Source organism: Hemitrygon akajei, chromosome 1 (assembly GCF_048418815.1).
Source record: "Hemitrygon akajei chromosome 1, sHemAka1.3, whole genome shotgun sequence".
Taxonomy (NCBI): domain Eukaryota; kingdom Metazoa; phylum Chordata; class Chondrichthyes; order Myliobatiformes; family Dasyatidae; genus Hemitrygon; species Hemitrygon akajei.
The window spans coordinates 190,586,680-190,600,323 of NC_133124.1; positions in this window are offsets into that span (position 1 = coordinate 190,586,680).

Below are 13,644 nucleotides of genomic sequence, written 5' to 3' on the forward strand. Positions count from 1 at the left end.
GGGTGTCTGGACGTGCACTTCAATTAACCAGTAATGAGCTACAGGCTCAGTGCCGTAAAATGGGATTGGTGCAGAGCGGTCCGGAAGCAGATTTCGTGACTGCCCTGTTGATGGAACAGGGGTGCGATGTATTAAAAAAAAATCTCTCTGTGCAGACATGGTGATTGCGGTGCTGAGGAGATAGAATGACTGAAGAGTGGCCAGTTAGAGTGCCTCGTACCTTCACAAGTCGGCACCTGGTAAGTTCCCCTGTAACCAGAAGAAGGACCTCAAACCGAAATGCCACCTGCCCATTTCTCTCCGTAGATGCTGCCTGACCTGCCGAGTTCCACGGGCTTTTTGAGTGCTGCTCCGGATTCCATCACCTGCAGTCTCTTGTGTCTTCAGGCTTCTCTGTACAGTTTTAGAAGCAGATCTGTGATGTTAGCCACTCAGTGCCATAACTTGATGACTCAGTGCTGATGTTTCATTCTCCTCAGTTGCAAATGTGTTTCTCAAAGTTCAAAGTAAATTTATTGTCAAAGTACATACAATATATTTAATACCCTGAGACTAATTTTCTTGCCGGCATTTGCAATAGAACGGAGAAACACCAAGAACAATTTCTATTCTAATGTAGAATCAGTTCTACACACAAAGGCTGACAAATAACTAACGTGTAAAAGACAAGTCATGCAAATACAAATAAAAATCTAATAATAAATAAACCTGAGGACTCGAGTCGTAGAGTCCTTGGAAGTGAGCCTATACAAACAAGAGAAAACTTGCAGATGCTGGAAATCTATAGTGAGTCTATGGGTTGTTTTTGTCTGTTTTATCTCAACACCGGTCCTGGACTGAGCCATGACTTTGACCCGACCATTTGTGACTCTGAGTCTGCAAGTTCGGAGACTGACCTCTGCTCTGGGCAGTTTCAGGGAGGGGGAACCAGACTACTGACTGGTTTTTGTGTGGGCTCCCAGTGTGGTTGAGTTATCTGCTATCTCATTGCTGTCATTGTGAGAGCTCGCATACAGGGTGAGCTGCTCTATCTGTGGGTTATAACGATGGATTTAACTGGATTGAACAAATAATGGAGGGTCTCGAACTGAAATGTTGGCAGTCCCTTTGTTCCCACAGATGCTGCTCAACCCGCTGAGATCCTCCAACAGTTAGTCTTTGCTCCAGGTCCCAGCAACTGCAGTTTCTTGTGTTTCTGAACAAATAATAAACTTCTCACTTCTCGAAGGAAGGTATGAAGGTACGTAAACATTAACCGAAAAGTCTCCAATGATGACCTCTCAATCTCCTACATCAAAGTAAAATGCAAAACAAAAATAGACATGAATAATACTATGTTTTTTTTTTGTCAAGGCTTGGCAGCGGCATGGGGGAAATTTGAGTTTCTGGAACAACCTAACAAACTGAAAACCTCCATGTGATCGGGACTTTGCTGCAAGTTGTTGGCAGGAACCTCAGCTGCTCTGGAGACTGCTATGGAGATATGGGACCATAAAATATAGGAGCAGGATCGATCCATCGAGTCTGCTGATCACGGCTGATCCATTTTCCCTCTCAGCCCCAATCTCCCGCCTTCTCCCCGTAACTCTTCACACTCTGACTAATCAAGAATCTATCAACCTCTGCTTTAAATATACCCAATAAATTCCACAGATTCACCACTCTCTGGCAGAAGAAATTCCTCCTCATCTCCATTCTGAATGCACATCCCTCTATTCTGAGTCTGCGTCTTCCGGTCAAAGACTCCCCCACTATAGGAAACATCTTCTCCACATACACTATACCGAGGCCTTTCAACATTCAATCGGTTTCAATTAGATCTCCGCTCCCCCCCACACATTCATCCGAAATCCAGTGTGTAGGCCTAGAACCATCAATTAGTCCTCATATGGTAACCCTTTCATTCCCAGAATAATTCTCGTGAACCTCCTCTGAACCCTCTCCAATGTCAGCACATCCTTTCTTAGATAAGGAGCCCAAAACTGCTCACAAAACTCAAAGTGAAGCATCACCAGTGCTTTATAAAGCCTCAACATTACATCCTTGCTTTTATATTCTGGTCCTCTAGAAATTAATGCTAACATTGCATTTGCATAAGACACACCAGTTCTGTGAGTATGTCTCCGGGAGCAGCCAAATACAGGGTGGCCACTTGCCCAGAGAGAGGAATGAAAGTGTGAACTATTGAGTGTTTGATGGCTCTGGGCCTGGCTTGGAGTTTAGAAGAAGGAGGGAGGATCTCATTGAAACCTATTGAATGCTGAAAGGCCCCAATAGATTGGACGTGGAGAGTATGTTTCCTATAGTGCGGAAGTCTTGGACCAAAGGGCACAGCCTCAGAATGCAAGGACACCCCTTTAGAACAGAGATGAGGAATGAATTTCTATAGCCAGAGGGTGATGAATCTGTGGAATTCATTGCCTCAGACGGCTGTGGCCAAGTCATTGGGCGTACTTACAGTGAAGTTGATAGGTTCTTGATTAGTAAGGGGGTCAGGGGTTACAGGGAGAAAGCAGGAGAATGGGGTTGAAGGGGATAATAAATCAGCCATGCAGGAATTGTGGATCAGTCTCGATGGGTGGAATGGCTGAATTCTGCTCCCACATCTTTTGGTCGCATTCAGCATTTGTAGGGGCCGAGACCCTGTATCAGGATCCCAGGTACCAGAGTCCAGATACACTTGCGCTCCTCCTAAAGGTCAGTGCAGGCTAGCCAATGGAATGTTGCTGTCCTATGACAGAAATGTCCTCAAAAACGTATCCCCACTAAAATAAAAGAAAGATAAAGGACAGTAAAGAGAAAACCAAACCTGAACCTCAATGCATGTAAACAACAAGTTTGAAATAATTTAGTTGAGAGGCAAAAGGACACTGTTTTGATAGCAGATCTATAATGTGACATGCCAAGTCAGCATTGTCAGTCCAGTTGAAGTGCACACCTGTTTCTGTAATAGTTTGGGGACTTTTGACTGATTGGTTCAGTCAGTCCCAGCTAGACATCCTCTGACCTACAGACCACACGAGTAGGGTTTCAACCCAACACCTCCCCAGATCTGCCTGACCTGCTGAGTTCCACCAGCAGATCATATAAAAAAAATTGTCTTGTTTATCTGATTTAGAAAGTTTGTGCATTTGATTGAATCAGCTATAATAACACTGGGGCTGAGTAACAGTAGGGGTGACAGCGTGGCCAGTGCTTGTGGCTCTGTCTCTGTGTGGGTATAAGTTAACGTTGTACAAATGGGGAAAGGAAGAATGTTGGTAACAAACGAGGAAATCTGCAAATGCTGGAAATCGGAGCTACACACACAAAATGCTGAAGGAACTCAGCAGGCCAGGCAGCATCTAGGAAAAGAGTACAGTCGATGTTTTGGCCTGAAACGTTGACTGTACTCTTTTCCTAGATGCTGCCTGGCCTGCTGAGTTCCTCCAGCATTTTGTGAAAGTTGGTAACAAGCTAATACTCTAAACAAGATTTATTCTGTCTGTCATGCCTTTAATGAAAGTTTGCTGATTATCCTCTTAGTAGATAATCACCTTTCGTTCCTCACAAGATTACCTGCCTGCATTTCCTCCTCCTCAGTTGGTTAATAACCAATGTTCACAATCTGTGCAACTGCTCTTGTAAAACTGGTCTCTCCATTTCAATTTCAGTCCATTGCACTTTTCTAAAACAAAATGTCTACCCGATCTCTTCCTCGGAGCAATCTTTTCTCAAGCACATTCCATTAAGAACATGAGCATCCATCATTGAGGACCCCCATCACCCTTTTCTCATTGCTACCATCACGGAGGAGGTACAGAAGCCTCAAACACTCAGTGTTTTAGGTATAGCTTCTTCCCCTCTGTCATCAGATTTCTGAATGGATAATGAACTCTCATACACTATCTCAATATTTTTTCTTTCTCTTTCTCTTTGTACTACTTACTTAATTTTTAAAAATATACTTCTGTTGCAATTTATAGTTTTTAAAGAAATTATCATGTATTACAGTGTACTGCTGCCACAAAACAACAAATTTCACAACATATGCCAGTGATATCAAATCTGATTCTGATCTCGGAGAGTGAAATAATTCCTCACCACAGGGAACAGGATTTCTCTGTGAACCAATACAGGCTTGATGGGCCAAATGGCCTCTTTCTGGGTAACGCACAGAAGCCCAGCCGAAGTAGTGAAAGGAAAGCAGCATTTCATAAATTGCCCACATCCGTGCCCCAGCAGGTTTAATGCCCCAACTGTGGGCAAATCTGCAGCTCCCACACTGGCCCCAGGCACCTCAGAATCTACAGAACCAAGGCAGGTGCAGGTCATCCCTGATCACATAAGACATAGAACCAGAATTAGGCCATTTGAGTCTACTTTGCTATTTGATTGTGGATGACGAGAGGGATTGATTACGATATGCCTTATGAGAATAGGTTGAGTGAACTTGGCCTTTTCTCCTTGGAGTGATGGAGGATGAGAGGCGACCTGATAGAGGTGTATAAGATGATGAGAGGCATTGATTGTGTGGATAGCCAGAGGCTTTTTCCCAGGGCTGAAATGGCTAACATGAGGGGGCGCAGTTTTAAGGTGCTTGGGAGTAGGTACAGAGGGGTGTCAGGGGTAAGATTTTTCACACAGGGAGTGGTGGGTGTGTGGAATGCACTGTCAGCGACGGTGGTGGAGGCGGATACAATAGGGTCTTTTAAGAGACCCTTAGATAGGTACATGGAGCTTAGAAAAATAGAAGGCTATGCGGCAGGGATATGCTAGGCAGTTTCTAGAGTTGGTCACATGGTTGGCACAACATTCTGGGCCGAAGGGCCTGTAATGTGTTGTAGATTTCTATGTTCTTGATGCACCATCAATAACTCTCTCTGAGACGTGAAGTCGAGATATCGGCTTTTACTGACTGGAAGAAAGAACAAGCAGTAGATGACCACCATGCTACATCCTGGAGAATGAGGGCCGGGCTCAGGCCTCAATCGCCTTTATACCGGGGTCTGTGGGAGGAGCCACAGGAGCAGTCAGCAGGGGGCGTGTCCAGACAGGTATATGTAGTTCACCACAGTTCTATGATTTAACATACACACCATCCTACTGTCTTCTCCTCGTAACCTTTGACACCCTTGATGATGGCTGGTTCTTTGCTTGCAAAGATGATTTTTTTCCCGCCTGCGCTGTGTAGGTTTATGGTGAGGATCGGTGTGCATGGACTCCAGGGGGACATTCCATAATGGCACGGTGAGCTGCAATGACTGCAAGGCTGTAGGTTGAGTATCGGAGTTTTCCTTCTCTTAGACAGGCCGCCTGGCAAGGCTAACAGGTCTCATCTACCCGGGTTTGGAATCGGAGTTGTCCTTCTCCAAGGCTGGCTGATGAGCTCAGCCTGCCCGTCCAGTTATACCGCTGGACACCCAGTCGCGCCATGACTTACCAAATGCAGTAAGAACAGGGATGCCACATGAAGGTGTTGCTATGGACACAGTAGTGTAGGAGAGGCCATATGTGAGTGACGTCCTGCATGGCAAGCCAAACTGCGGTGATCACAACACCTGGAAAGGAGAGGCTATGGGAGACGCTTCACCTTCCTTAAGTGAGCAGGATGTCCTGCCCAGGACTCACCCGTCCTCTTTGGCACCCTTACTAATCAAGGGCTTATCAACCTCCCACATTAACAAGTCAATGTACCCAGTGACTTGTCCTCCACAGCTGTCTGTAGCAATGAATTCCACAGTCTCTCCACCTTCCTCATCTCTGTTCTGAAGGGATGATCTTCTATTCTGAGGCTGTGACCTCTGGTCCTAAATCTTCACCTATTGGAAACATTCTCTCCATACCCTCTCTATAGGCCTTGCAATATTCTGTAAGGTTCAGTGAGATCTCACCAACAACCCCCCCCCCCCCCCACCATTCTTCTAAACTCCAGCGAGTACACTCCCAGAGATATCAAACGCTCCTCATTCGTCCAAACACTTTCGTTCCTTGGATCCTTTTCCTCATGAACCTCCTCTGGATCCTCTCCAATGCCAGCACACCTTTTCTTTGATATGGGGCCCAAAACTGCTCACAGTACTCAGCATTACAGCCCAAAGGGCAGCCTCAGACAAACAAGGTCATTCTGTGTGGTAGTGGGCTGTCCATCAGATAAGATGTTAACTGGAGTCCTGTATGCTCTTGAAGTGAAGCAGCAAATTCTACACCATACCTCGATGCAAAGGAAGAGGGATTTAAACTTAGGGATACAGCACGATAACAGGTCCTTCTCCCAAAGAGCCAGTACTGCCCGATTACACCCACGTGACCCATCAGGATTTCCATTATCTGCTGAATCCATTGTGTTCATAACCTACTAACCCCTATGAAACTGGAGTACCCGGAGGAAGCCCATGGAGTCAAGGGGAGAAGTCCTTACAGACTGTGGTGGGAATTGAACCCTGGTCGCTGGTGCAGTAAAGCGATGTGCTGACCTCTATGCCACCGTGCCGCAATTTATTGAGTTGTTGATCAAGTCTGTGTTGGGCTATTGTTTCTATTTCTGTGACCCTGCCATGTATAAAGTGGCTGCTGTGTTTACAACAGTGACCATATTTTAAAAGTACTTACATTTATAGAGTTATACAGCATAGAGACATAAAGCCCAACTGTCCATGGCAACAAGTTGCCTAGTTAGTAGCGATTGTCTGCATTTGGTCCAAACCCTCTTGAAACCTTTTCTATCCACGTATGTAGAAATGCCTTTTAAATATTGTCATCGTACCTGTTTCATGTGCCCACCACCCTCTGTGTGAAAACTTACCAGTCACATCCCCTTTCACCACAACCACCATCAGCACTGCCGCAGCACAAGGCTGTGTGCTTAGCCCCCCCTGCTCTGCTTGCTTTACACTTATGACTGTGAGGCTAAGTACAGCTCCACGGCCATCTTCAAGTTTGCAGCTGACACCACTGTTGTTGGTCAAATCAAAGGTGGAGATGAGTTGGCATTTAGCAGGGAGATTGAAAATGTGGCTGAGCGGTGCCTCAACAACAACATCTTACTCAACATCAGTAAAACCAAAGAGCTGATGACTGACTACAGGAGGAAGAAGCTGGAGGTCCACGAGCTGGTCTTCATCAGGGTCGGAGGTGGAGAGGGTCTGTAACTTTAAATCCCTTGGTGTTATTAGAGGATCTGTCCTGGCACCAGCACATAGTGTCATCACAAGACATGACAGCATCTCTACTTTCATAGAAGTTTGCACAGATTCAGCATGTCACCTAAAACTTGGACAAACTTCTACAGATGTACAGAGAGTATCCTGATTGGTTGCATTACAACATGGTATGGAAGCAGCAATGCCCAAGAACAGGAAAGCCTTTAGAAATTGGTAGATGCAGCCCAGTCAGTTTCAGGAAAAGCCATCCCCACCACTGAGTACATCTACAAGGAACACTCGCAGGTAAGTAGCATCCATCATTAAGGAATCCCAACATTCTGGCCATGCTCTCTCCCGGTGGGGCGGGGAGAGAGGCCTTAGGTCACATACCATCAAGTTTAGGAACGGTTATTACTCTTCAAACTTCAGGGTCCTGAACCAGTGTGGATTTCTTCACTCAGCTGAACTCTGAACTGATTCCACAATCTATGGACCCATAGACTCACTTCAAGTGCTCAGTATAATTTATTGATTAATAATTTTATATTTCACAGATGCCATAGTGTAGCCTTTTGCTCCACCCGACCGCTGCTGCTCTGTGGTTTGTCAGGCTCTTCGCAGCCCTCCTCCAGGCTCTTGCCTTCCATTGGAGGGGGGGGGGTTCTGGGAATAGCTTTGGCCCCTGCAGCGGTGCCAGGGGTTGGTAGCTGTGGTGCCTTGGCCTGGACGACAGCCTGGGGTGCTGCGTTACATGATGCAGTCTGGCTCAGCAGCCTTGGCCAGCAGCCAGTCGAGGAACAGGGCAACTCAGACTCTGAACCCCGTCCGACGGAGCATAACCAGGAGAAGGGAAACTCCGATTCCAAACTTTCAGAAGGTCAATGTGTGCAACCTTGGATCCATGGATGTGCCTTGAGCATCCACCAACCATGCCCCAGCCATGGTAAAATGGCCTGCCGCCTTGTGGGCCAGTCTCAGGAGAGACAAAGGCTAAGGGAGCAAACCCTGACAGCAGATCTGGAGCGGAGCCCCTAAGGAAGCCTAAGGATGGCATTCTCTGCCTCCTTCTGGCAACTCCTGCAGCCAAGCCGGTACAAAATTGTTCTGGTTCTACCTTTCCTTTGGATTATATCAGCAAGGCCAAGAGAGGGATCTTGTTGTCTGGGCAGCCCAAGGTCTCCAAATCGCCTGTCCAGGCTTCTAGCACCCTGGAGAGGTCACTCCAGTGACCTTGGTACAAACAGAAAGTGGCAGTTACCGTTCCAAGTTCATACCAATTGGCTTAGGAATGAATGACAGTGGTCACTTCTAACAGTGGGAGAGATGATTGCATCTCTTTGGGCAGCTAATACCTGCCACAAGCTGGGCAGCCCCCAGCCAGTAAGGTGCTTCACCACTTCACAGGCTGCGTGGAGCTTAGAGACTGCCTCAACAGGCTGGCTGAACCTCCACGCCAGACAAACCTAGAGGAATCAAGAAGACTCCAGCTCCTCGGGTTGCAAACTGGAATGTCAGGAATGACATCCAACAGGTCAATGAAGCATGCAAGCCTGCCGTCATAGACAGAGAACTCTGCATATTGATATTGCCTGCCTTCAGGAGACTCGTCTGGCAGACAAGAGTCAAACTACACCTTCCTCTGGCAAGGGAAGCCTCAGCGTGAGCCAAGTCTGTCTGGTGTCAGCTTTGCGGTGAAGGATGCACTTGCCACGGCTGTTGAGCCCCCATTGGGGGGAGCAGACAGAATCCTTACTCACTGACTGTCAACATCTCCTGCCCCAGTCATCTTTGACAGCATCTGCGACCTCACTCTCGGTGCCACCCCTGAAGATGAAGATCTCTTCTATGGAGCATTGGATGAAGATCACTTCTATGGAGCACTGAATGAAGATCTCTTCTGTGGAGCAATGGATGAAGATCTCTTCTACAGAGCACTGCATGAAGCCGAAGCATTGTCCAAGATGTCTAGCACTGAAGGGTCGTACCTGTTGGGAGACTTCAATGCTAAAGTTGAAGCCAACAGCGAGGCCTGGCCCACATGGAGTGGGAAAGGTAAACAAAAATGGGCAGAGGCCGCTACCATGGAGTGCGTGTAATCGGCACATACTTCCAGTGCAAGGAGCTTCACAAGGTCTTGTGGGGACATCACGACCTTGCCACTGGGACCAGCTGGACCTTGTCATCAGCAGTGTGTGGATCTCAGAAGCATCCTTTTCACCCCTAGCTGTCACACTACACTGACCACTCCTTGGTAGCCAGCAAAGAAGCTGTGTCGCTCTAAGAGGAAGGGGCGGCCGTGCGCCAACACTTGCTGTGCACTCGGTGCCGAGCGAATGCAGAGGTTCATTGGCCGTTTTGAAGCTGCTGTGACAGCCTCCACCCTTGACAATCAAGAAGCAAGTGGCTCTGTCTCCTTGATGCCATCTACAACCCAGCCATCACTGCCTTTGGTAAGAGAGAACGCACACAAGCAGACTGGGTATGAGGAAAGCTGGGAGGAAATGGAACCAGTGAATGAAGCCAAAAGGAGAGCCCTCCTCGTCTACAAACACTTTTAAGGCAATGAGAAACAAGAAAACTGTCCGCCGATGTGCCAGCAATTGCTGGCTGAATTTGTGCAGCGGTAACCAGACTGCAGGGGTTGGACGAGGCATGTATGAAGGCATCAAGAAGGCCACAGGACCTTCTGTCACTCAGACTGCCTCTCTGACGTCTAAGACTAGAGAAGCCACATCTGATCAAGGCAAGCTGCAGCATCACTGGGTCAGGCACTACGTAGGGTTGCATTCAGCCCCGGACTGCACTCGAGGCTATCCCAGATCTACCAGTCATAAAGGAGCCAGATGCATTGTCAACACCGGAAGGCTTCCAGTCAATATGGCACCAGTGTACAATGCTCCCTCAGTTGACATCTTCTGGACAGACCACCAAATCATTTATTTCACTTCTTTTACATCTGTTTTCCATCTTAAGTGTGTTTCTGGAACTGTTAGAGCCTGTGATTTACAGTTTGGAGGTCGATTGAGTCACCTTGCCATCTCCGAGAAGATTCTGGGAAGCGACCACGAGCCTCAAGGCGAAGAAGTTGTGAGATGGTTTGACTCCATTTTGCCGATTAAAGTGACGAGGAAGATTGAAACATCGAGGCGAATGCAGAAGGCGAGTGAGGGTTCAGCGCCGACTACCTGCCTTCTGATCACTGATAGGATGCCTGTGCTGCCAGAGCAGGAGCCTGGGTGGCCTATTGCTGTGCTCCAGGAGCAAGCCTCTGCATATGAGCGGTGTCGCTCTCTTTTGTTGATGTCAGAGGTTCTGTGTTTATGGATTTGCACTATAGACTAAGGACTGGGGACTTTTTCAGTTTTACAATTTTTATATTCTGTTTTATTTTTGATATCCCATTCCTTCTTGTTGTTTTTGTGAAGGAGGAGGGTTTTGAACATACCAAACTGTTCTTGGTATGTTTTGTGTGGGGAGGGGGATTTAGGGGTCAACATTCCCATTGTTTTTTTGTGTGCGGGGGGGGTGTTTGGGGTCAATGTTCTCATCATGATTTGTGTGGGGGAAGGGGTTTTGGGGGGCACTGACAATCGTGTTACCATTTTTTTGTATGTGGGGTGTGTTTCTCTTTGAACTGACTTCCATGGTTTTCTTTGTTTCTTGCCTATCTGGAGAAGACGAATCTCAGAGTTGAAATACTGCATAGATACTTTGATAATAAAATGAACCTTTGAAACCTTTTGAATCTTTGACTATCTCACTTGAGGAAAGACACTGGAAATGACGGTGTCCCTCCAGAAGTTTTGAAGAGCATTCCTGCACACCTGCACGAGCTCCTCTCCCTCTGCTGGGACAAAGGCTACGTACCAATGTGGGAAGCCAACATTGTCACCTCGTAAAAGAACAAGGGCGATCGCAGTGACTGTAACAACTACTGCGGCATCTCCCTCCTCAGCATCGTGGGAAAGACGTTCGCCCAAGTCGTTCTGGCATGGCTGCAGCACCTTGCTCAGCCTGTCTACCCAGAGTCATGGTGCGGTTTTAGAGCAGGCAGATCCATTGTGGATGTGACCTTCTCAGGAGAAATGTCGAGAGCAGCAACAATCATTCTTCACTGACTTGACAAAGGTGTTTGGCCCGGTCGGCAGAAGTGAGCTCTTCCGGTTGCCGCAGAAGATAGGCCGCCCTCCAAAACTGCTGGGCATGATCACTTCCTCCAGTGAAGACATGCACGGTATTGTCTGCTTTAACGGCCCAACCAGAAGCCTTCCCAGTGAGAAGCAGAGTAAAGCAAGGCATTCCGGCACCAATGCCCCTCGGCTACTTCAGTATCCTTTTAGAGAATGTGCTGAGGGTGTCTACTTGCGTACCAGAGCTGACGGCAAACTCTCCAACATTGCTTGCTCACCTTTGTTACAAAACCAAGATGTGTGAGATCTTCATTCGCGAGCTGTGGCTCGCTGACGATGCAGAACTGACTTCCCACACAGAAGCCCAATGCAGCATCTCATCGAGCACCTGCCCCATGCCTGCAAGGAGTTCGAGCTGACCATCAGCTTGAAGAAGACAAATATGATGGGGCCAGGACACTGACTCCCTCCCATCCGTCACCATCGATGGTCACACTCTAGAGGTGTTTGACTCCTTGGGTCAACCATCACAAACACTCTGCACCTTGATGCTGAGCTGAGCTGTCATGGCTAGGCTGAGCAAGAGAGTGTGGAGCAAGAGACTGTGAATACCGAGCTGTGATCTTGGCACTCTGCTCCACAGCAGCGAAGCCCGGACAATCCACGCTAGCCATGAGAAGAAACGGAACCGCTTTCACCTCAGACAGATCCTGCACACACCTTGGCAGGACTGAGCCACTAATACAGAGGTCTTACAATGTCCAGGCACCCCCTGCATGTTTGCCCTCCTCAGCTGGAGGTGGCTCAGATGGGCTCTGGTCGCATCCGGAAAGACCTGCCGTCTGGGCAGGTGGCAGAGGGTGCAAGCAAAGTTGGTGACCCACAGCCTCACTTCAAGGACGTCTGCAAAAAAAAGATCTGAAGCTGGCCAGCATCGATGTGAAATACTGGGAAGACGTGCCGTTTGGACTCCAGCAGTTCAAAAAGGCATGCAAAGAGCAGAAAGTACCCACGTCAACAAGCTGGCTGTCCAGAGAGCTGGACGGACAGAGAGGGCCTCTCCAACCAGACGCCCACCTTCCTTCGCCTGCAGCCAGAGCGGGAGAGACTGTCACTCCAGAGTGGGACCCCTCGGCCACTCTTGGGAATGAACCACCACGAGCATTTTGAGACAGAAGGATGCCAAATGAACTTGCACAGATTGTCTTCTTTTGCACATAGGTTGTTTGTCAATCCTTGTGTGTAGCTTTTCACTGATTCTATCGTATCTCTTTCTAAATAACTGCAAGAAAATGAATCTCAGGGTAGTATATGATGACATTTGATAATATTTTTACTTTGAACTTTGAATGTTAAACCTTTCCCCTACGTACCTTAAACTTTCAGCTTTTAGCTTCAGGCACTCCTTCCCTGGGAAAAAGACCACGGCCATGATTTTATAAACTTCTGTAAGATCTCCCTTCTGTCCCTTAACTTGCTGTGTCTCTAGATTCTTGATTGGTCAGGGCATTAAGGGAGAAGAGGGGAAGGCAGGAGATTGGGGCTGAGAGGAAAATTGGATCAATGGCAGAGCAGACTCAATGGGTCAGATGGCCTACCTCTTCTCCTATATCTTATGGTCTAAACCAGAGGAGTCTGAAAGATGATTTTATTAACTTGTCTTTTAATGCTTAATTAAAAATGTTGTTGTGAAAGCCTGGGATTTATTTCCAGCCTGGATCTGAGATGTTTGTCAAGTTCATACACTATCTCCTAACTCCTAAAGACATTTATTCCAACAAAGAGGAGAAATGGATAGATGCTTTCTTAAACTTCCCCCAGGTATTTTCTTCAACTTCTCATTCTTCCCCCCCCCCCCCCCCCCCCCCCGAGCAAGATGGGGAAATAAATGTCAGAAGCTTAATTTAGTTCAAGCTTTGTGTTTTTTCTGTGCACCCAGTTAGTGTAATGGTTAGTGTGGCGCTATTACAGCTTGGGGCGCAGAGTTCAATTCTGGAGCCGTCTGTCAGGAGTCCGTACATTCTCTCCGGGACCACGTAGGTTTCCTCCCACAGTCCAAAGAAATACCAGTTAACTGGTCATTGTAAATTGTCCTGTGATTAGGCTAGGGTTAGATAGGTGGGTGACTCCCCACGTTTAGCAGTAAGGGCCTGAATCTCCGAATAGAATTGTCACTTTTATTGAGTTCTACACTGAGTGCCGCTCCTGCGTTTTTTCTTCCCAAGGAATGGTTGAATTTCGAAGCCAATTGCCTCAGATGATCGCTCTGGGATGGAAGCCAACCCATCTGTTAAATGACCTGCTGCATGTTCCCAGCTGCTGCCGTTGCAGGGATTGTTGTCGTTTGCGTGTTACTCGCCCCAGCTCCACGCTGCAGTCTTCCCGATTCC